Raw genomic sequence first — 22095 nt, forward strand, 5'->3', positions numbered from 1 at the left:
CAACCCAAGGAGGAACTGGGTCTCTAATGGCGGGGGACCACATGGGTGAGACAGTAGATCTGGTACAGAGCCCAGCACCCAAGGAGTGTGTACTGGAGGAGTCCAGAGGAATGGAAAGCATACTTGTCAAGACCAGTAAGGGGCTAGGAGGATGACTGTGATCTTCTTCACCAGTGCTTTCTGTAAAAATTTTGGAATCAAAGGAATGGGAGAGAAGGCATAAAGGAGTGCTGGTGGCCAATTGTGGAACATGACATCCCTTGGTGACTCTCCCTCCTGGGGGATCAAAGAGAAGAACTTGTTGCACTTAGTGTTGTGAGGAGATGCAGACTGCAGTGAGGTCAGCCCTAAAGACTGAATATTTGCTCTGTGATTACTGCATTTCGAGACCACTTGTGAAAGACAAACCTGATCAGCCTGTCCATTAACACACTGGATTTGCCCAGGATGGTAATTGCTATTAAAAAGTGGTGAGAAGAAATCACCTATTGCCACATTCTCATGGCTGCTCAACATAATGGATAAGATCTGGTTCCTCCCCGTCTGTTGATGTAAAAGATGACTGCATGTAGTCTGTCTGGATTGATATATCTGAGAAAGTGTGTCCTGCAAGGCCTGCAACACTATGGGGACCATTATCATCTCCAATACATCGATGTGAAGACTGGCCTCTGATTGTGACATTATACCTTGGATTGTCTTTTCCAGATACTGCCCCCCCACACACACTCCAAATGTGAAGTGGCCATGGTCACTGTGACTTGGAAAGAGAATGTTGAAAGGACATCCTTGCGAAACATGTGGCGACTCCAACCACCATCAGATATGTTTTGCAAATCTACATTAAAGATACTTAGAAAAACATTGGCTGCCATCTTTTCGACCACTGGATTACAATGGTCCACTGTAGGACTAAAACTAGTCTTATTTGCAAAGCTATGGAAAGAATTATTATGGAAATTATCAACAAGGACATAGAAGACTTCCAGATACCAGATGAATTCAGTTTGGCTTTGTCAAAGGAAGGTCATGCTTAATGAATTTGGTGGACTTCTTTGAAGAAGTCACTAAGGAAATGGATAAGGGGAAAACGATGCATACTGCCTACCTAGATCTGACTAAAACATTTGATACAATACACCACTCGGGCATTGTCAACAATCTTATGGAACTAGGTATAAGCTCCTTTATAACATGCTGGAGAGCTAGCTGACTCACTGGCAGGTCTCAGGAGGTTAGAATCAGTGAGGCCACCTCCACAAAGAGGATAGTCACCCAGAGCTCTGTAATGGACCCCCTCCTCTTTGGTATCTGCTTCTCAGATTTCATAGGACTTTGATTGACCATATTTGCAGATGACTGCAAACTGGGAGCAGTCATCTAATCCCCCAAGATGAAAACACCCTTCAGGAAGGTCTAATACAAACACTTGGTGCCATAGCCATGGGTTAAAACTCATTACCAAGAAATGCATTCTAGCACCTTTTGGGAAGTCTACCACTCCAGGCAACTACATCATTAATAAAACACTCTTAAAAGTTGAAGGATCTGAAAACTCAAGTAGACAGTAACCTAGTCTTCGATCAATATGTGTTCAAGTTAGCATGAAAATCCTTCTATGTTGCTCAAATTACAAGTAAGAGCATGGCATGCAGGTCCAGTGATTTCATCATAACACTGTACTAAGCCCTCATTAGACCCATCATAGGGTATAATGCCCCTTTTCTTATGTACCTGACTAGACACACGGCACAGAGCAACTGAATGTCCACAAAGGTTCCTTACAAAATAATACAGGGAGTAAACACAGTGTCCTAAGCTGATTGCCTCAAAGCCCTGTCTCCTTACTTGGTATCATACAGACTTCTGAGAAGTGTTCTTTGCCTGGCATACATGGCATTCCTGGACCCTATTTTGATGAACCTTTTGCTCACCCACAAAACAAACAGTATCAGAACTACTAGATTAAAATACTTAAATTTTGCTTCTGATGTAAATTGAACATGTCTGAGAAACAGATATACTTCTCATAGAATTCCTGTTCTCTGGAACAAGCTTCCCATCTATGTGAAGCAGAGTTCATCCCTATCCCTATTTAAACACAACTTGGCCCAATGGACGGGTAATTGAAAATTAACCCTGGTCTGGGTTCTATGTCTTTGATGGACAGAGGCAGTCAGAAAATCACCACCTATATATATCAGATTTGTAGGTTGCATGGTTATGAACCTATGTAGTACATGGCCAGGGGAACCAGGGTGCCATGGACCCTAGAAGACAGAGAATATTTCTTACTGGTAACTTCTGGCAGGACAGGACAGTTAAAGCTTGATGTTGAATGGACATGATGCTTGTTTAGGGAAGTTCTAAACCTGAAGCCTTGGGTCCAAATGAGCTCATATGAATTCTAAAGATTGAACTGGACAAAGACTGGACTTCACTAAATTCACTGTTATCAAAGTAAAAAACAAAAAGAAGTTCCAACAACCAAGGCGGTCTGAATAAAAAACAGTTTTAATCCACACAGTAAGTGCTTTCAAACACAAGGTTCTTCATCAGACTGAATAAAAAAGCATCATACAATTCAAGTTAATATATTATTAAACAGCCAATAGAGACAATGCAGTAATCATCTAGGTAAATCACTGAATTTCAAGACCAGCATTAAAGAGACCCTGTCATTTAACCCTGGCTTCCTATCTGCACACAACTTACAAATCCAATATAGTTCCATTTCTTCAGTAAAATTAACAAAATCACCACCTCTTAGTCCTTTATACACAATTTCTACCACCTTAAACTTAAAGTAGTGTGAAGAGCCTGATTCAAAAACATGCTTAGCTAGGGCATTTGTTAAATCTGCCCTTTTAATAGCATATTTGTGCTCACAAATACGTTCATAAAGCATTCTATTTGATTTTCCTAAGTAGAAACTTTCACATACAGTCCATGTAGCTAAATAAATAATACTTCTAGTTCTACAATGTGCATACAGATTAAACATAAACTTCTGTCTAGACATAGGATGTATAAAAACATTGGCTGTACCAACAGAGGAACAATGTCTACAGTTCCCACAGGGTAGAGTACCAACAATCTGATTTTTAACAGGTAAATCTGTATGCATAACCTTAGAATCCCTATAGCACAGCCGACGTTTAAGAGATTTCTTGTTTTTATAAGTAAAATTGGGTTTAACATCCACTATGTCTCTAATCCTATCATCTGTAGTTAAAATGCCCCAATTTGCATCCACTACATGTCTAACCCTCCTAAAATCACTAGCATAGGGTAGAACTAATGGCATAGTGTCAGGTTTCCTGGTAACAGAACTGCGATCATCTACTATACCATCTGAAAAATAGGGAAGGGCCGAGGTCGACCTCAAAACTTTTATGTCATCCCGCATGGTACTGATCTTACTTGTACTATAGCCCCTAGAGGCAAAGTCAGTAGATAATTTATCTAAATCATTACTAAAGCCATCTTCAGTGTTATTTAAATGGGAAATCCTCATCCCTTGAATTTTCAAAATATTCCTATATAAATGAGATGGATGCATACGATCACGCTTCAGGATATTGTTTCTTCTACAAGGCTTTCTGTACAATCTAGTTACAAGGTTGTCCTCCATATTTTTAGTCACTTGCACATCAATATTTTGAAAACTCAAGAGATGAGGATTTCCCGTTTCCCTATTTTTTTATTTTTTAATGATTTCTGCATTAATTTCTTTGCTTGTTGTTAAAACCTCACTTTGTATATTTCATCTTGTATTTCTTACAACTCTGTATCTCACTCTCATTCTATCAGCCCATCTTTCCATTCTATCTTAATATGCATTTTAAGGAGTCCCATAATATGACTTTACTAACCTGACCATTATTATTCACAGATAGAAAAATCTTGATTTGCTTCAAGACAAATCTTAAATTCTTTTAATTTCATCATATACACCAGGATTCTAGAAATAATCTGAAATTTCCTTATATCCATCACTAAATTAATACTTAGTGCATTACGATCAGTAAAGGACAAAGAATAGTTTTAAAATAATTCACTTTATTAAGTAACTCTATAGAGGCATAAATACTATCAATTCTAGTTTGCGTCCCATGCACATAAGAATAATGAGTGAAGAACAACAACTTATCTTCTGCTTTTAATAATAAATCAGCTAAATTATTATTGCTAATTCATCTGTTATGAGCTTTAGCTGATGCCAGAATTTTAGCTCTCTTCTGTTCATTTGTATCTTCTATAGTAGCTATGCAGTTAAAATCCCCTGCGAAAATTAAACTACTCTTCCAATGACTTTGTATTAAGTTTAAATGACCTTTAGCCACTCATGCACCTATTCCAGGGATCCAGTAAAAATTAGTGTATAGAGTTTGCCATTATATTTAATTATTACAAATGTATACATTCCTTTCAGATCATTAATGGAACTCATGACCTTAGGCATTACAGTAGATTTTCTCCAAAGTATAGCAGTTCCTCTACTCTTTTTGTTAAAATAAGCAGATAATTTATGGAACCTAGGTTATTTAAATATGATATATCTTTGTCCATCAAGTGAGTCTCTTGCAAGAATATCTCGTCTCCTCTAGTTCATTTTAGATATCTCATTAATGATTTCCTTTTGTTGCCATCATTTAATCTATTTACATTAATATATAATGAATTAAAACTATACATACTATGTATCTAAAAAGATTTTTTAAAAGGTAATATGACACATTAATCACAATTTGTTTATGTGCTCAAATAAATAACAATGTTTTAAATATTGCTGAGGACAGACTACAATAGGGTGTGTCTGTTAATAAGAAGTTATGTACCTACCATAACGTTCCATGTTAGTTGCCTTCTTTCTTGCTGGATGGGTTTGAAGCCGATCCTCAGCTCCGACTCGGCCTTTTACTAAAGCTCGAGAGCTATTTACCGGCTCTAAGCCTCCCCTTATCCCACAATGCTAGGCGTCAGATATCCAGATCTCGTTTGGTAGAGCTAACACCATGGAAAAAACACCTGTTCCCACCACAAGGTTTACCTACAGTGCTACAAACAGAGGAGGACATAACCTAAAAAAAGAGTCAACCATAGGAAGAAGGCCTCAAAAGGGATTCTTCTCGGTCCTAACCAGGCTAGGGGGATGGAGGGTGGGACGCAAGAAAGAAGGCGAGATGAAGACAACTAACATGGAACGTTATGGTAGGTACATAACTTCTTAATGTTAAGTTGTCTATCTCGCCTTCATTCTTGCTGGATGGGACAGCGTCCCTAGCACCTTAGCCCTGGGTGGCTCATTGAAACAGACTCTTGAGCACAGTGGAACCAAAATCAGCTCGACTCCTGGAGGCCATATCCAACTTGTAATGCGAAATGAAGGTATGAGGAGTGGCCCATGTGGCTGCAGCACATATAGATTCCATTGGAAGTCTAGCCTGAAAAGCTACCGACGTAGCCAATGCTCTGGTGGAATGAGCTTCTGGTTTTGTAGGGAGTTCTTTATGTCTCAGTTGGTAGATCAAGGTAATAATACAGGCCAGCCACCTGGACAAGGTTACCTTAGAAACTGGCAGGCCCTGCTTGCCCTCAGCATAGGACAGGAAGAGTTGATCTGATTTTCTTGTCTGTTTGGTCCTATCCAAATAAAAACGTAATTACCTGTGAACGTCCAAATAGTGTAACTTTTGTTCAGCTCTGTTTGAATAATTAGGAAAAAAGACAGGAAGATCAACAGCCTGATTGAGATTGGTCTCTGAGGATATTTTGGGTAAAAAGGAAGGATTAGTCCTGAGTGAAACTCTATCTTTGTGAAAAATAAGATGAGGAGGATGAATACAAAGGGCTTGAAGTTCCGATACTCTTCTGGCTGAGGTGATGGCTACTAAGAAGAGAGTCTTTCAGGAGAGTAACTTTAAGGAACAAGAAGCCACAGGTTCAAAAGGAGGGAGAATCAAAGAAGTTAATATCAAGTTCAAATCCCACGGAGGGGGGGGGGATCTTTAACTGGGGGTCTAAGTAAAATAGTCCCGTTAAGATAGGCCTTACAAAGTTTGTGGGACATGATACTGGACTCTGATAGGCCAACGTGAAAATTTGCGAAAGCAGCCAATTGGACGCTAATGGTGGCAGACGAGGAACCTGCTCGAAAAAGTTCCGCCAAAAAATCTAAAACATTATGGACAGGGGCTGTAAAGGGGTCTATCTTTCTAGCCTCTGCCCAGAAAGAAAAACGTTTCCACTTACTAGCATAAGTCTTCCTAGTAGAAGATTTGTGAGAAGAAAGTATGATTTCACGCACTGGCTGAGAAATATGTGGAAGCCTGGCTAAGGTTGGAAGTGGAGCAACCAAGCTGTGAGGTTGAGAGAGTGAAGGGATTGGTGCAGCCCACCCGACTGATGGATCAAGAGGTCTGGCACTGGGTCCAGATTCCAGGGCTGCTCCAGCAGGTGACGATGCAGGAATGGGAACCAAATTTGTCGAGGCCAGTAAGGAGCAATGAGGATCATCCTGGATCCCAAAGCGGTCGCTTTCTGAATTAGTTTTGGAATTAAGGGAAAAGGAGGGAATGCATAGAGAAGACCCCGGGGCCAATCGTGAACTAGAGCGTCTCTGGGGGAATGGCCTGGGAAGGGGAAGAGAGTGAAGAAGTCACTGCACTGGCTGTTGAGAGGGGTTGCAAAAAGGTCGCAGCAAGGTTGACCCCATCTGCGGAAATTTTGTCCGCTACTAACTGATTGAGAGACCACTCGTGAGGCATAAGGATTGCTCTGCTTAGCCTGTCCGCTATGACGTTGGACTTCCCGGGGATGTGCACTGCTATCAGAAACAGTTGAGAAGAGATCGCCCACTGCCAGAGTCTGAGTGCTTATCGACATAAGGGATAGGACCTAGTTCCGCCCTGCTTGTTGATGTACCACACTTCCGACATATTGTCCCTCTGGACTGCAATAGTCCCAATAGGTAGAGAGTCCTGAAGAGCTTGCAATGCTAAAAGTACCACTCTCATCTCCAAGACATTTATGTGCAGATGGTACTCTAGGGGTTGCCAAGTGCCCCGGACAGTCCTGCCCTGAAAATGCCCCCCACCCCACCCGATCAGGGAGGCATCCGTTGTCACCATGGCAACCAGAGGAGGAAGGACAAACGGTCTGCCCTGAAAAACTTGAGGGGAGACTATCCACCAAGAAAGGTGGTCTTTGCATGATTGGATGATTATTATGTTGTGAGACATCGGAAGCTGTTGAAAGCACCATTGGGTAAAAAGCATCCATTGAAGAATCCGCATGTGAAAACGAGCCAGGGGAAGTAATGTGATTGCTGCTGCCATGAGACCCAAGGTTTTCAGTACAAATCTGGCCTGAATTCTCTTGCACTGTAATAACGTTTGAACATGTCGGCGAATGTCTAATACTCTTTCTAATGGAAGTTTTGCCAACAGTTCTTTTGTATTTAATATGGCGCCTATAAAGGTTATAGATTGACAAGGCGACAATGCAGACTTTTCAAAGTTTATAGAGATACCTAGCTCGGAGCAAGTTTGGATGGTATAATCCCTGGCTCAGATTAGCTGATGCCTGGTGGAAGCAGTTAGGAGCCAGTCGTCTAGATATGGAAACCCCTGGAATCCTCTCCGTCTAGATATGGAAACACCTGGAATCCTCGCCGTCTCAGGTGAGCCATAACCACTGCCATGCATTTGGTGTACACCATGGGGGCTGTGGTGAGACCAAAGGGCAGGGCTCTGAAGTGATAGTGACTGGCTCCCAACCGGAAGCAGAGAAACCTCCTGGAGAGTCTGTTCATTCTGATATGGTAGTATGCATCCTGAAGGTCTATGGAGCACATCCAGTTGTCAGGACCCAAAAAGGGTAGAATGGACTGAAGCGTGACCGTCCGGAACTTTGTTCTTTGAACAGACTTATTTAACCTGCTGAGATCCAAATGGGTCTCCAGTCCCCTGTTTGTTTTGGTGCCAAAAAGAACTTGGAGTAAATCCCGGATCCTTGCTGGTCTGCTGGGACGGGCTGGATGGCTCTTTTTCTAGCAGTTTTGAAATTTCTAGTACTGCTTGTTCCCTTAGACTGGGTGGAACATCTGGAAGGGATATGTTTGTTTGCATGGGGGTGTGGACAAAGGGGATTTTGTAACCCTCGGATATGATGGACTGTACCCATTTGTCTTGTGTGAGGAGTCGCCAGGCTTCTGGGTACAGTGACAATCTTCCCCTGACTGCCTCCGAGGGTGGACAGTTGGGCAGCCCCTCAGGGGTGCTGAAAGGGTTTGTCAGAGAAAGCTTCCCTGCTACCCTGATTTTGCGGACCCCCCTCTGCCCCTCGGGCGGTGTCTATTGTTGTTCCCTCCTCTGCCCCTGGAGGGAAACTCACCACGTGTGTTAGGTACGACTCCCTGGGGTTTGCGAAATCAAATTTTTCCACTCTTCTGACCTTTAGGGTACGGTCTAGAGGGAGTAGAAAAACGGACTCCCACGGCAGAGAGAGTCTTGCCTTCCTGCTCACTCCTAGTAAGGGTATCCTTCACCTGTGGTCCAAACAAAGCCGAACCATCGAAGGGGGTATTGGTGAAGGATGCCTTAAGGGGGTCAGCAAAGTTACATAACCACATCCAGGCATGTCTTCTCAAAGCCAAGCCTGTGCCTGCGGCCCTATTCGCCCTATCGGCTGCATAAGAAATGAGCCGCATGGAAGAGTTGACTATAGAGTTAAGGGTCGCCAGCTGGGAGTTAATCTTTTCCTGAGACCCCGCAGCAGATGGATCCTGAAGGGTATCACCCAGTTCCTTAAGGAGATCCCTTTGAAGGCGGGTGAAATGGCACAGATAGTTCAGTGACTGCATGGAAAAGGTCGCTACAGAAAACATCCACTTCCCATACCTGTCCATTGTCCTTTATTCTTTATTAGGTGGATGGACAGGTACAGAAGGGTCAGCCAACTCCTTCTTAGTGGCTGCTGCAACCACCATGGCATCAACAGGGACACCCTTTGTAAGAAACTGTTTGTCAGACGGGGCTGTAATGAATTTTGTGGGCCTGCGGGGAGTTGGTTCCACTGTGTCCGGGGCCGTCCATGCCTTCCGAGCCACCACTTCCATGAGCGGGTCGAAAGGAGGAGACACCCAGGAGGTGGAAGGGCGAGAACCAAACGCATCCAGGTACACCGACTCGTCCTCGGAAGGGTTAAGGGCAGTCCAGTTCCCTCTCTGCCTAAGGATCTCACGGATGTCTGAGAAGGAGACATCCTCAGAGGGGGACCTTGGGGACCCTTCCAAATCCTCCAAGTCGGTGTCTGAGGTGACTGACTCGGGGGAGTCAACATGTTTCCTCTTACATTTTCTCTTCCGAGGGGGCTCCTCTGAATGATCAGGGGAGGCCTCAGAAGAGGAAGATAGACCCAATGGCGCTACCTGGAGTGCCTGTTCTCCATGCTTGGGGTCAGGAGGGTGGACAGAGACCGACGCAGGCACCATAGGGGGAGGAGCCGAAGGGGTCGATCGCGGAGCTGACACCGGAGTCAGCACGCTCCTCATGACCTCAAAGGCACCCCTATCAGGAAGAAAAGAGGGTCCCCACTCCAAAGAGATGTGAACCCCTCCCGGCACAGAGAGGGACGGCTCCGAGGCCGATGTCGGGGCCGAGCTCACCTGCGCCGAGGCCCCGAGAGGGAGAACGGGGTCGGACAAGGGTCCGATGCCACTCGCCCCCTCGGAGCCGACGAGGGAGTCTCGGTGCCCAGATCCCTCCAAGGACGGAATCATTGAAGAGATCGGAGCCGACGAGGGAGCCAAAAGGTGTGGTACTGGCTCTGACGTTCTGACGATTCGAGCCCCAACAAGCTCCAGCTCCGAACACAGTGGTAGAGTCGGAGGAGGAACTGTTGGAGACACAGGGATAGCCACAGTCTGTTGAGAAGGGCTAGTCAACATTTTGGCCAGTGCCTGCGACTTAAGGAGCCTACTGACCACCCTCTCCAAGTCATGATCAGATAGCCTGGAGGACCGAGAGGAATGGGATCTATGGCTCCACTCTGACTGGAGTAATGGAGACCTGGGAGCCGAACGAATGGACTCTAACGAGGGAGACCTGGAACGCTTTCAGCTCAGAGAAGGCTCTGATAGCAATGTCGGAGCCAACTGAGGTCTCAAAGTGTCAGTTCCAGCCGGAACCGACGAGGAGGCAGAAGCTCCGCTCGGCGTCTACTCCGAACAGGGAGCCAACAGTTTGGTGGGCTTTAAGGATTTCCCCGACGAAGGCTTGGCCAGGGATCTTCTGGCTTTAACAAGCCCCTCAAAATGAGCTTATTCCTACGCTCCTGCAGGACTCTCGGACTGTGGGCATGACAGACCGAACAGGAGTCCTGCAGGTGTAGGGGGCCCTAGCAATAAACACAAGAAGTGTGACAGTCTGTCAGAGACATCTTCTGACAGAATGAGTCACACTTCTTGAAACCTGAGACCTTGGTATCTTTAGACACATTACAGAAGAGATACCAAGGAAAGTTAACTAGTGCTTAAAACAATACACACACACACACACACACACTAGGTAAAACTAACAGTTACAATACCACTAAAACCTCAACAGTTATCACTAACAAAAAAAAAAAAAAAAATATATATATATATATATATATATAAAATACAAGATGACTATAAGGCTAGAAAAAGGCAGCTAACTAGGCCTAACACTACCCTAAAGGGTGAGGGAGGGGGGTGAAGAAAACTCTAACAACTGAAAAAAGAGTTTCTAAGTGGGATCTAAAGGGCTACACAATCTAATTAAACTAATAGGGAAGAATAACTAAATATTACACAATACTGGTAGCAAAAAATACAATAAAGAATTATATGACCTGGAGCCGGTAAAAAACGCAACCTCGTAGTTGAAGCGGCAAACGAGATCTGGATATCTGACGCCTAGCATTGTGGGATAAGGGGAGGCCTCGAGCCGGTAAACAGCTCTCAAGCTTTAGTAAAAGAATGAAGGAGAGATAGACAACTTAACATTAGATCTTTCTCAACAGCTGTTTCAATAAAACCGACACTAGAAAAATATACTAATCAAGACATACAAACTCCTTCAGTAAGCTTTTTGTTGTAATTTTGATAATTTATCATGGGTATAAATACCTTAGAAAATACGACTTATTTTAATGGCTAATATGAGGGACATCCTTTTTACTGTAATGGAACCACAGTACTCCCTTAAGAATTATAACATTTTGAAACCGAGAAAGCTGTGTGAGCAGATGACAGTGAGTGTATCAAACATAATTAAAAAATGCTCTCCTGAAAATGCAGAATCTGTATTAGCCTTTAAAATTAGTTTTATTTTACACTGTTGACACAAAGTACGAAAGGAAAGTTGATGGTTTTATTTTATTTGTATAACAAACCAAAAAAAACAGACTTGTTAAGGAGGGTAAGAATTAGGCATAATACAAGATTTCAAAAGGCAGATATGAATGACAAAAATTACAGAGCAGAAAAAACAAAAGAATCAAGATAAATCTGTGGCAGACTGCTAAAAATTACTGACTATGGATACACTACAGCTTTCAGACTTTGTAAGTAACTGGTATCAGTGACGGGACTACAGATTACTACCATCTCCCAGAGTATGTCTGAGCAAGCAAGGTTTGGAATCTTAAAACAGATTCATAGAAAGGAGACTGTGCAAAATAGATGCAAACAAATAATGAATAGCCAAGACCAAGAGAGAATATAAACTACTATACATTACACATACACAATTAAATATGGCCACTACTGACAATCAGTAAAGAAAATATTCAGTCAGTCACCATATATACATATAGGTCTAGGACACATGCTCGACTAGCACATGTCCGAATCATAAAACATCAAACACATACACACGAAAGCGCTTAACATCGAAAATTAGAAGTTATGTACCTACCATAACGTTCCATGTTAGTTGTCTTCTCTCGCCTTCTTTCTTGCTGGATGGGTTCGGAGCCGATCCTCGGCTCCGACTGCACTGCTTTAGCTTGAGAACTCCTTTTACCAGCTCGAGGCAACCCTATATCCCATGATGCAAGGCGGAACTACCTCAGATCTCGTTTGGTAGCTAACCTACCCTGCTAAGGACTAACCTAACATAATTTAGGAAACGAGTTCATAAAAGAGTCCTCATATGAAGGCTCAGGAGGAAAAACAACCTGATAGGAACTCTTCAAGATCTGTCCAGGCCAGGGGGTAGGAGGGAGGGACGCAAGAAAGAAGGCGAGAAGACAACTAACATGGAACGTTATGGTAGGTACATAACTTCTAAATGTTAAGTTGTCAATCTCGCCTTCATTCTTGCTGGATGGGACTGCGTCCCTAGCACCTGTATCCCGGGTGGCTCAATGGAACAGACTCTTGAGAACTGTGGAACCAAAACTGGCCCTATCTCTGGAGGCCAAGTCCAACTTGTAATGAGAGACAAAGGTATGAGGCGTGGCCCAAGTAGCTGCTGCACAAATAGTATCAATGGGTAGTCTATCCTGAAAAGCTGTAGAAGTGGATAGACTCCTGGTTGAGTGTGCTTTTGGTTTAGAAGATAGCTGCTTGCCTCTGAGAGAGTACACAAAGGAAATGGTGGAAGTCAACCATCTGGATAAGGTCACTTTAGAAACTGGAAGACCTATCCTGTTTTCTGCATAGGAGACAAATAATTGGTCCGATTTTCTGAATTCTTTAGTTCTATGCAAATAGTACCTGAGCTGACGATGGACATCCAAAAAATGAAGCTTCTGTTCAGCTCTGTCGGAATAGTTTGGGAAGAAGACTGGTAGATCTATAGATTGGTTAATATTGGTTTGAGACACCACTTTGGGGAGAAAGGAAGGGTTCGTTCTTAATGATACCCTGTCCTAATGAAAAACCAAGTAAGGGGAACGAAGGCAGAGAGCTTGAATCTCGGAAACCCTTCTTGGTGAAGTGACAGCCAGTAAGAATATAGTTTTCCAGGTCAATAACTTCAAAGAACATGAAGCAGATGGCTCGAAGGGAGGTAGTATCAAGGATGCCAACATTAAGTTTAGATCCCATTGCGGAGGAGGATGCTTTATAGGCGGCTTTAGGAGAAAAACTCCTCTCAGAAAGGCCTTGCATAATCTATGAGACATAATGTTATTGTCATGCAAGCCAACATGATACTTGGAAATAGCAGCCAGTTGTACTTTAACTGTAGATGACGAGGACCCTGAATGAAAAACCTCCGCCAGGAAATCTAAAACAGAATGTACAGGAGCAGTAAAGGGATCAATATTCCTGGAATTTGCCCAAATAGAAAAACGTCGCCACTTGCTAGCATAAACAGTCCTAGTGGACGACTTTAAGGAAGACACTAAGATGTCTCTGACGGAGTCAGATATCATCGGAAGCCTGGCTAGGGAAGGAAGTGGAGCAACCAAGCAGTGAGGTTGAGAGAATGAATGGCCCGGTGCTGCTGACCCGACTGGTGGATCAAGAGATCCGGAACTGGGTCCAGATGCCAGGGCTGCACCAGAAGATGACGATGCAGAGACGGAAACCAAATTTGTCGAGGCCAATAAGGGGCAATGAGAATCAACTTGGCTCTCAAAACGGTGGCTTTCTGAATGACTTGTGGAATCAAGGGAAAAGGAGGAAAAGCGTACAGAAGTCCCCGGGGCCAATCCTGGGTTAGAGTGTCTCTCAGGGGTTGGCCTGGAAGGGGAAAGAGGGTGAAATAATCTGGGCACTTGTTGTTTTGAGGAGTAGCAAAAAGATCGCAACAAGGAGTGCCCCACTGCAGAAAAATCTGATCCACTACAGATTGATTGAGAGACCACTCGTGAGGCATCAGAATGGATCTGCTCAGCCTGTCCGCCAAGAGGTTGGACCTGCCGGGGATGTGCGTTGCTATCAGAAACCGATGAGAGGAGATTGCCCATTGCCAAAGTCTGAGAGCTTCTCGACACAAAGGATAGGACCTGGTCCCGCCCTGCTTGTTGATGTACCAGACCACGGACATGTTGTCCGTTTGTACTGCAATAGTCCCCGTGGGAAGAAAGTTGTTGAGGGCCTGCAACGTTAAAAGCACCGCTCTCATCTCCAGGACATTTATGTGCAGATGGTATTCTATGGGTTGCCACGTCCCGTGGACCATCCTGCCCTGATAATGCCCCCCCCACCCGATCAGAGAGGCATCCATAGTGACTGTGGCAACTGGAGGAGGGGAAACAAAGGGTCGTCCCTGATGAAGAAGAAGGGAAGATATCCACCAATTCAGATGAGTTCTGCATGACTGTGTGACTAAGATTTCGTGCCTCATCGGGAGACTGTGGTACGACCACTGCGTGAATAGCATCCACTGCAGAAGACGCATGTGGAAGTGAGCCAGTGGTAGTAGAACAATGGCCGCAGCCATAAGACCTAGAACCTTCAGTATAAATCTGGCTTTGACCTTGTTGCTCTGCAATAAAATCCGAACGAATTTTTGGATGTCCAGAATTCTTTGATCTGTTAGTCTGGCTAACATTTTGACGGTGTTTAATTCTGCGCCTATAAAGGTGATAGATTGGCAAGGCAGCAGAGAAGATTTTTCGAAATTTACTGAAATTCCCAAACTCCTGCAAAGCTGTAGAGTGTAGTCTCTGGACTGAAGAAGCTGACACCTGGTGGTGGCGGAGAGGAGCCAGTCGTCCAAATAAGGAAACACCTGGAATCCTTGACGTCTCAGATGAGCTGTGACCACTGCCATGCATTTGGTAAACACTCTGGGGGCTGAAGTGAGGCCAAAGGGCAGGGCTCTGAATTGGTAATGACTGGTCCCTAGCCGAAAGCGGAGAAACCTTCTAGAGCGTCTGTGAATCTTTATGTGATAGTACGCATACTGACGGTCTATAGAGCACATCCAGTTGTCCTTGCCCAGAAAGGGCAGAATGGACTGAAGTGTGACCATCCGGAATCTTGCCTTCTTGACAAATCTGTTCAGATTGCTCAGGTCTAGTATTGGTCTCCAATCTCCCGTCCTTTTGGGGACCAAAAAGAATCTTGAGTAGACGCCGGATCCTATCTGGTCTGCCGGCACAGTCTGGACGGCTCTTTTTTCTAGGAGCTTTGAAACCTCCTGTTCTGCCAAATCCCTTTGACCGGGTGAGATGTCTGGAAGGGATTGTTGAGGTACGGGATACCTTTCGAAGGGGATTTTGTAACCCTCGGATATGATCGACTGTACCCACATCTCTTGTGATAGGGATTGCCAGGCTACTGGGTACAGTGAAATCCTTCCCCCGACTGCCTCCAAGAGTGGACAGTCGGGCAACACCTCAAGGATGCTGAAAGGGCTTCTCAGGAAGAGACTCCCTGTTGCCCTGGTTCTGAGGACCCCCCCTGCCTCTAGGGCGGCGTCTATTATTGTTACCCCCTCTGCCTCTGGGGGTAAACTGACCATGTGTGTCCGGTGTAGCTCCTTGGGCTTTGCGGAACCACATCTTCCCCCCCTTCTGACCCTTGGGATATGGTCTAGAAGGAGTGGAAAAATGGACTCCAATGGCAGAAAGAGTTTTACCGTCCTGCTCACACCTGGTCAAGGTATCCTTCACCTGAGGTCCGAACAAAGCCGAACCATCAAAGGGGGTATTAGTGAAGGACGCCTTAAAGGGGTCCGCAAAATTACAAAGCCGCATCCAGGCTTGGCTTCTAAGAGCAACTCCTGTGCCTGCGGCCCTGCTCGCTCCATCGGCCGCATAGGATATGAGCCGCATGGAGGAGTTGGATAGGGAATTCAGGATTGCTAGCTGCGAGGCAATCTTCTCTTGAGCCCCAGCAGCAGAAGGATCCTGGACCACTTCACCCAGTTCCTTGAGAATATCTCTTTGAAGCCTGGTGAAGTGACAAAGGAAGTTCAGCGAACGCATAGCAAAGGTCGCTGAAGAAAACATCCGCTTTCCATACCTGTCCATGGTCCTAGAATCCTTGGTAGGAGGATGGACAGGTACTGAAGGATCCGCCAGTTCCTTCTTAGTGGCCGCCGCCACCACCATAGCATCCACAGAGACGCCCTTGGAAAGGAACTGTTTGTCCGTAGGGGCCGTTATAAATTTGGATGGTCTCCTGGGGACAGGTTCCACAGAATCTGGAGCCGCCCACGCCCTTCGAGCCACTACCTGCATAAGTGGGTCGAAAGGCGGAGACACCCAGGAGGTGGAGGGTCGGGATCCAAAAGCCTGCAGGTATACTGACTCATCCTCGGAGGGATCAATGGATGGCCAATTCCCCCTCTGTTTGAGGAGCTCAAGGATGTCTGAAAAGGAGACATCCTCAGAGGGGGATCGTGGGGAACCCTCCGACTCATCTAAGTCGGTATCCGATGTAGTAGACTCGGGGGAGTCTGTGTGTTTCCTCTTACACGTCCTCTTCCGAGGGGGTTCACCTGCTGGATCAGGAGAAACTTCGGAAGAGGAGGAAATTCCCAATGGGGAAACCTGGGGCGATGGATCCCTGGGCCTGAGAGCAAGAGGCTGGCAAGAGGCGTCTACAGGCACTGAAGAGGGAGGAGCTAGAGGGATGGACTGTTGACCTGGCTCAGAGGCCAGGACACTCCTCATCACCACAAAGGCTCCCCTCCCCGGGAGGCCGGAATATCCCCGCTCCGAGGATACAGGAATTCCCGGCTCCACTGAGAGGGAAGGCTCCGAGGCCGATGTCGGCGCCGAGCTTACCAAAGCCGAAGCCCCGAGAGGGAGAGCGGGGTCGGACAAGGGTCCAATGCCACTAGCCTCCTCGGAGCCAACCAGGGAAACCCGACAACCGGATCCCTCCAAGGAAGGCCTCAAGGAGGAGATTGGAGCCGAGGACGACGGAGCCGAAGGATGTATCGGCTCCGGCGCCGAAACAGTCGCTGTCCCGAGAAGCTCCGGCTCCGAACTCTGGTGTGGAGTCGGAGGAGGAAGTTCAAGGGGTGAGGCAATAGCCGAAGTCTGTTGAGACGGGCTATGGAGCATTTGGGCCAGTGCCTGCGACTTCAACAGCCTGCTTACCACCCTCTCTAAGTCGTGGTCAGACAGCCTGGAAGATCTCGAAGATCGGCTCCGATGGCTCCGCTCCGACAAAAGAGGAGACCCCGGAGCTGAGTGGATACTCTGCAACAAAGGGGACCGAGATCTCTTTCGGGACGAAGTCATCGGAGCCGAAGTCCCCTGAATTCCAGATGGAGCCAAAGGTTTCTCGGCTCCGATGCTGGATAAGGTGTCGGCTCCAGCCGGAGCCGACAAGGCCACAGTAGACAAGGTGTCGGAACCAGCCGGTGCCGGACCCACTACTTTTGAAGTAGATAGATCGGTTCCAGCCGGACCCACTACTTTTGAAGTAGATAGATTGGTTCCAGCCGGAGCTGATCTCGGCTCCGACGGAGCCGGAGCCACCGGAGGAGGCTTGGATACTGAAGCCTGAGCCTTCGGTGGCTTAGAAGGTTTCCCAGACCCTACTTTAGAGGGAGAACCTTCTGGCTTAAGTAAGCCACGGAGGATAAGCTTTTTCCTCCGTTCCTGCAGGACTCTCTGGCTAAAAGAGTGACACAAAGCACAGGAGTCCTGCAGGTGCAAAGGCCCCAGGCAGTAAACACAAGAAGTGTGACCGTCTGTCAGAGACATTTTCTGACAGCACGAGTCACACTTCTTGAAGCCTGAGACCTTGCCTTCCTTAGACATAATCCTAGGAGGAAGTCACACACAAACCCCAACAAACACACAAAATTAATCCCCTAACACACAACACACAGGAAGGGATTAACCAATGGGGTTTAGGCCTAACTAAACTTTTACACTAAAGGTAATAAAAAGTTTTGAAATACAAGGGAATAGGGTGGGCTGTAACACACTACAGACTATAAAAATGAATACAAGGGGGAAATAAACCCTAACTAAGCTTTTCTCTTTTGACAAGAAAAATTCTTACCTCAGCTGGCAAAGGAGACCTCTTTCGCTAAGCGGCAAATGAGATCTGGGGTAGTTCCGCCTTGCATCATGGGATATAGGGTTGCCTCGAGCTGGTAAAAGGAGTTCTCAAGCTAAAGCAAGTGCCGAGTCGGAGCCGAGGATCGGCTCCGAACCCATCCAGCAAGAATGAAGGCGAGATTGACAACTTAACATGTGCTTCCGTATAAGTGAGGCCCTGCACCCCCCACTTTATTATTCTCACTCCGAGATCGCACTACAGTGGGGAAAAGGGAATTTTCCCTTACCCACACTGTAGCCCGATCTACGAAACAGGCACACATACACAGAAGCGCTTGTCGATGTTAAGCACTTTCGTGTATGTGTGCTCGATGTTTTGTGATTCGGACATATGCTAGTCGAGCATGTGTCCGGATCCCATACATATATATATATATATATATATATATATATATATATACACACACACACCACACACACACACACACACACACACACATACATATAAAGTATAGCAGGAGGAGTCAGTTACACATTCAAGGGATGGTGATACAGACATTTCAGACAGCCAAGTCAGACAGAAGCAGGTGTCAATGGTATTTAATAAGAAACCAGCTACTTTAGCTGTAGAAGAAAAAAGATGTGCAGCCTTTTGGGGTCATGGGAAGACTCTTCAGACAACTATGAGTGAACAGACGAAAGCCTGTGGGCCTGGAAGTGAACTGAAGCTGTGTTTGGCAAGCTGTTTAGAAAAGAGAGAAGAAAACTATCTACCTGCATAAGAAAGTCAGTTGAAAGACTGAGGGTGATATTCATAGTCTTTGCTCTTAAACATGATTCAGAGACAGTAGATGCACCAACCAAATCAGTTAGGACAGGTTTGAGAAAATCAAACGCTCTTAAACATGATTCAGAGACAGTAGATGCACCAACCAAATCAGTTAGGACAGGTTTGAGAAAATCAAACGCAAATGAGGGAATAATGTTACAAATGAGGGACGTGTGAAAAATTTGTAATATTCATATTATAAATGAGAAACTTTTCACACCGTTATGTGACTCAGTCACTTTTTGAAGTGTGTCTGTGCACAGACGTGCTACATTCAAATGACAACTCATCTCAATTTTGCTGAATTATTGTAGGAATTATTGGACATATTTCGAGTGGGAAAGGGGTGTAATAAGGGTACTGGCGAGTCTGTATGGCCTACAAATGAGAAAGTGCAGTTGTGTAGGTAAATCTACCACAACATATGATGTTTGAATGATCACTGATGTAGTAGCCTTAACTATATGGGTTATATCCTGCCAAGGATATAACAGCCATCCAGCTTCCAAGGATTTAGAGCACCTTTAACCATTAGACAGTGTTAGCCGTACTGTAAAAAAAAAAAAAAATACAAGTTTGGACGTGAAGCCCTTCAGAGATCTCCTACCAATAGAAAGAGGGAGGCTGAGATCTGAAAAACCAGTGCTAAGAAGAAAAATATTAAACACACCGATAAATTTAAGGGGGAAGGAGTGGCTACAGCAGCAGTGATCATTCGAACATCTACTGTTATGCTTGGTTTACTTACACAACTCTACAATGCTCATGATATTGATCCTGATGCAGTGGCCTTAACTATATAAGTAGACTAACCTAGCAAACAAACCCTGTCCCTGTGGAGAAGGAGATAGGGTTAACTCACCATAGGCACTTACAATTCAGATACCCTTTTTGCAGAGGTCAGAGCAATCAGTAACTGTTTTCCATGTTAGAAGCCATAAGTCAACCAGGTTAACTAGTGCAAATGATGCTAGTGTTAGCTTCTCTAACACAAAATTAAGATATCAAAGAAGGGGCCACCAGTTTTCTTGCAGGCTTCTTATGCAAATCTCCCTTCAAAAACATTTTGACATGAGAATGCATTGAAAGTGAAGAATTTATTGGCAGACACTGCAGAAATGGACAATAAATGAACCTTGACTGAGAAGAAAGGCCACAGGATAACAACTCACACAAATATAAGGGATATAAAGCACAGTTGACAATGTCACGATTGGCAACAACAAACCAATCAGCCTACAGGGCAACTTCGACTGCAACTCTACACAGGTAGTCTATTTAAGCAAATGAACACACTGCCCATGTTTCTATGTAGGCATGACCACCAGAAAACTCAGTGACAGGGTAAAAGAGCACTACCAAGCCATTAGAAGAGAAGACAATAATAATGCTCTAGCGAAGCATGCAGTACACTGCAAAAAACCCACAAAGTTCACCTTTTTGGCACTAGAAAAAGTCTCTAGTTTCAGTGAAGAGTCCAGCACCCCACTAGAAGTAAGGGAACTCAAGTGGCAAATCAAACTAGGAGCCGACAACCACCCAGGTCTGAATGGCAGCCTAAATATTAAATGTGTACTAAAATGGATTAGGTAACCACTCCTAGTTACCTCCCCCCAGGTACTTTTCCCCTCCAAAGTACCTCCCTCCACCACGTCACACATGACATCACTTACACTATTTATATCATGGTTGGAATGCACTTATGTATGATTTCTGAAGAAGTTCAACAGCTTTGTAATAAAAGTGCGAATGAAAGTGCTCAAATCTAACTCCTTGGTGCCTGCGTGGCTTTTTATTCCATTCTACAGAACCCCCAAAGGGTCTCTAATCTCTACAGCTATTAGGCCTCAGTTTAGCAGTTTCAGTGGTGCTTACTTAAGTCTCTTTTATACAAGGGATATAAAGAATCATAAAATAGATAGCCCTTTGGGACATCTTATTAGTTAGCACACGATGCTAAACCAGATTGTTTACAAGTATGCATCCTGGAGAAAGTTTAGGTTTGTTTAGGGGAGGCTTCATGTATTAAAGAAAATTTACTGAAAAAAGAAACTCTCTACTTTAAAATATAATACTTTGGAACTTCATGGGTTAAATAAGGAAGTGAGTTGGAAATATGTGATTTAGTATTTTTTTAATTAATTATTTGATTGATTAATTGATTGTATTGAATTTTATATGTGTGTATATATATATATATATATATATATATATATATATATATATATATATATATATATATATATATAAATGTATACTGTTGGATGTTTGTATGAATTTATACTCATTGAAGGCTTGGTGTCGAAGTGCTAAGTTGGAATTAAACTGCTGTACCTGCTGTTTTGAGTCCTGTGTCAGTGGCTCTACTGTGGTATTTATTGTTTCTGACTTTATTTGTGGTATTTGGATTTATGGCCACAGACCCTGACAATAATATACCTAGAATTCTAAGGAAGATGCTGGTGAAGGTTCACAGTGCTCACAACAATCTATGGAGCACTATATTCTTCCAAGAAACGAAAAAACTACATCTGGTAAATCGGTTGAAACCACTTCTGCTGCTGTGATGCCTGATACCTGGGACCAGTATGAAGGTGAACGAGGACGACGCTTTACTAATCCATTTCAGATGGTGGGGTTCCCATGGAGGTAATGCCTTTCCTGTTGAAATTCGTTAACTGTGTGATAAATTGGAAGGCTTGTTATGGAAAGAGACTAATACACATTTAAACATCTTGTGCCTGAAAAGGTATGTGGAATTAGACATAGCCCCCAGAGGTTTAAGGGCATTTAAATCTCCCACCACACCGTTCGATCCAACTAATAAAGATGATATGCTGTTTAAACAAAGATGGTTAGTGGCGGCACATCACCGTGCCATGGAATGGGTAAAGATTTTAGTAGCGAGAGACTTGTTAAAACAACGAAAGCTTAAAGATGTAGCTAAATGTGTTAGTTCTGATTTACAAAGACGTCTCAGTGGTTCAAAAATGGATGCGCTACTGGGAGATATCAATAAAAAAACTGATAACTTTAGAAAATGAGTTGGTCGAAAGGAAAAGTAATAAAATTCCAAGGGACATTAGAGATTACAATAACGAAACAGCGTTTCTATGGAAGCGCAAACACAATAGACCTATATGAACTAGGTGGTGCTGTAAATCAGAGAAATACATCAGCTAAAGCTTCTGTGTCTTTTGCTACCTCCAAAGAAACAGATGGCACTACAGAAGGAGAATATGATGCTGAAGAGTATCCACATCTACCAGCAGCTCAGAACTCTAATGATTTCAACAATCGGTTTCGGAACGAAC

This window comes from Protopterus annectens, chromosome 8.part1, assembly GCF_019279795.1.
Source record: "Protopterus annectens isolate FY-2018-M chromosome 8.part1, PAN1.0, whole genome shotgun sequence".
In the NCBI taxonomy this organism is placed as follows: domain Eukaryota; kingdom Metazoa; phylum Chordata; order Ceratodontiformes; family Protopteridae; genus Protopterus; species Protopterus annectens.